We start from the raw sequence: 2515 nt of genomic DNA on the forward strand, positions 1-2515 counted from the left end.
TTTAAATCTCTCTATGTGTGAACAAAAGCTGAGAAATTCACTGAGAGATTTTCAAAATAAAAGCAGAATAATTTTTAAATCTCTCTATGTGTGAACAAAAAGCTGAAAAATTCACTGAGAGATTTTCAAAATAAAACCACCTCATGCACTTAAAGTAAAGCTCAAAAAATGTGTGTATGAATGTGTGTGTGTGGGAGAGTGTGTGTGTGTGTGTGTGTGTGTGTGTGTGTGTGTGTGTGTGTGTGTGTGGGTTTAAATGACCAGGTTTTATAGCCAGACAGGGTCTAGAACAGGGGTGTCAAACATGCGGCCCGTGGGCCAGGACCGGCCCGCCGAGGGGTGCAGTCCGGCCCACTTTCTTGTCCTTCCTCCCTTCCTTTTATTCTTCCTTCCTTTCTTCCATCTGTCTTTCCTACCTTTCTCCCTCCTTCCCTTTGCCTGTCCTTCCCTCCTTATTTCCTTCCTACCTTCCTTCCTTCTGTCCTTCCTTCCATCTGTCCTCCCTCCCTCCTCTCTTTCCTTCCTTCTTTCCTCCCTTCCTCCCTTACTTCCTTCTGTCCTTCCTACCTTCCTCCCTTTCTTCCATCTGTTTTTCCTACCTTTCTCCCTCCATCTTTTTGCCTGTCTTTCCTTCCTTCCCTTCTTATTTCCTTCCTTTCTTCCATCTGTCCTTCCTCCCTTTCTTCCTTCTGTCCTTCCATCTGTCCTTCCTACCTTTCTCCCTCCTTCATTTTGCCTGTCTTTCCTTCCTTCCCTTCTTATTTCCTTCCTTTCTTCCATTTGTCCTTCTTTCCTTCCTTGTCCTTCCTTTTGCCTGTCCTTCTGTCCTTCCTTCCATCTGTCTTTCCTACCTTTTTCCCTCCTTCCTTCCCTTCGTATTTCCTTCCTTCCTTCCTTCCCTCCATCTTTTTAATGTTCTGTATGTGGCCCTTGAATGAAAATGAAAATGTCCTTCCTTTCTTCCATCTGTCCTTCCATCTGTCCTTCCTTCCTTCCATCCTTCCATCTGTCCTTCCTTCCTTCCTTCCTTCCATCCATCCCTCCATCTTTTTTAATGAATGAAAATGAGTTTGACACCTCTGCTCTAGCGTAATAATAAAAAAAAAAAAAAAAAAAAGCACAACTCCGACCAAGATGATAAAGTACCACAAGTCGCCTGTTTGTTGGTTTCTGCTCTGAACTAAAAAAAAAGCTTCTCTCGCTGTAGACTTTTTATTTTATTTTATTATTTTTATTTTATTTTTTTTTTCTCAGAAGCTCACAACAAAGTCATAAAAAGTCATAAAAAGATTAAAAGATGTTTACAGATGAATAAATATATATATATCGAGAATGTTCAAACTTCTTCCACCTAAACTTCAGAAGTGCAATATATTTTTGTATTTGTGATTTTTTTGCACTAGTTTTTTTTCATATACTCTGTTGCTGTTTATTCCATTTCTGTGCATTATTATATATTATTATTATTGTTCATGATCAACTTTTGATAAAATAAAAAAGGTTTATTTTATGAAATAATCAGACTCTCCTTGTGTGTTTTTATTTATATTTGTTGTTTTTTAAACCTCAGCAGGACATCAGTAACTTTTAAAGCTGCAATAAGAAGATTTATGATTATTTATAATAACTACGGCTGTCAAACGATTAATTTTTTTAATCGAGATTAATCGCAGAATTTCCATAGTTAATCACGATTAATGTCGTTTTGAATTGCGTGTTTAAAATCCTGTTATTTTCCATTTGAAGGCAGTTTTAAGCCCATAATGTAAAGCATTTCTTACCAGAGTGTCTTAACTGGGAATCAATCACGGCTCTGCTGCGACTCCCACACTCCAAAATGCTCCTTTGGTGGAGCTGAGGCTGGCTTGGCTGCATCTGGGTGTTTAGCGTGGAGGTGCTAACTCAAACTCCACGTACTCCGGTGGTAGTTAAACTCCGTTTGACACAGGTTGCATTTTACTTTTGACTTGTCAACTGAAGCGTCTGGAAGTGTTTTAAAGTTAAACAAGCCGTTCAAAAGTCCAGTAGCTCTCTTACTTTCCATCAGCGCGGTAGGTTTACTGCAGGAGGCCACTTCAAAGCATAGCGCTACAGCTAGAGGAGCCGTCTACGGGGGAGTAGAAGGGACAAAAAGGCTTGACACATTAAAATGCCATTAATAAAAAGTAACGCGTTATGGATTGCATTAATCTAATCGTGATTAACGCGTTAACGCTGACAGCCCTAGTAATAATGTTAATATAAATATATAATATCAAAGAAGACACTGAAGCTGCTTTTGGGAACCTAAACATGGATCTCCACATTATGCTGCGTCTGAAACTTAACCTTCGTGTCGTCCTCCCGGGTCAAATTGACCCCATCTGTTTTGACTGTTCCTTCCTTCCTCCCTCCTTCCCTCCTTTCCTTCCTTCTTTCCTTTCTTCCCTCCTTTTCTCTTTCCATCCTTCCTTCCCTCCTTCTTTCCTTCCCTCCGTCCTTCCTTCCTTTCATCCCACCCTCCTTCTTTTCTGTT

The sequence above is a fragment of the Scomber japonicus genome, chromosome 19 (genome assembly GCF_027409825.1).
Source record: "Scomber japonicus isolate fScoJap1 chromosome 19, fScoJap1.pri, whole genome shotgun sequence".
NCBI classification, from domain to species: domain Eukaryota; kingdom Metazoa; phylum Chordata; class Actinopteri; order Scombriformes; family Scombridae; genus Scomber; species Scomber japonicus.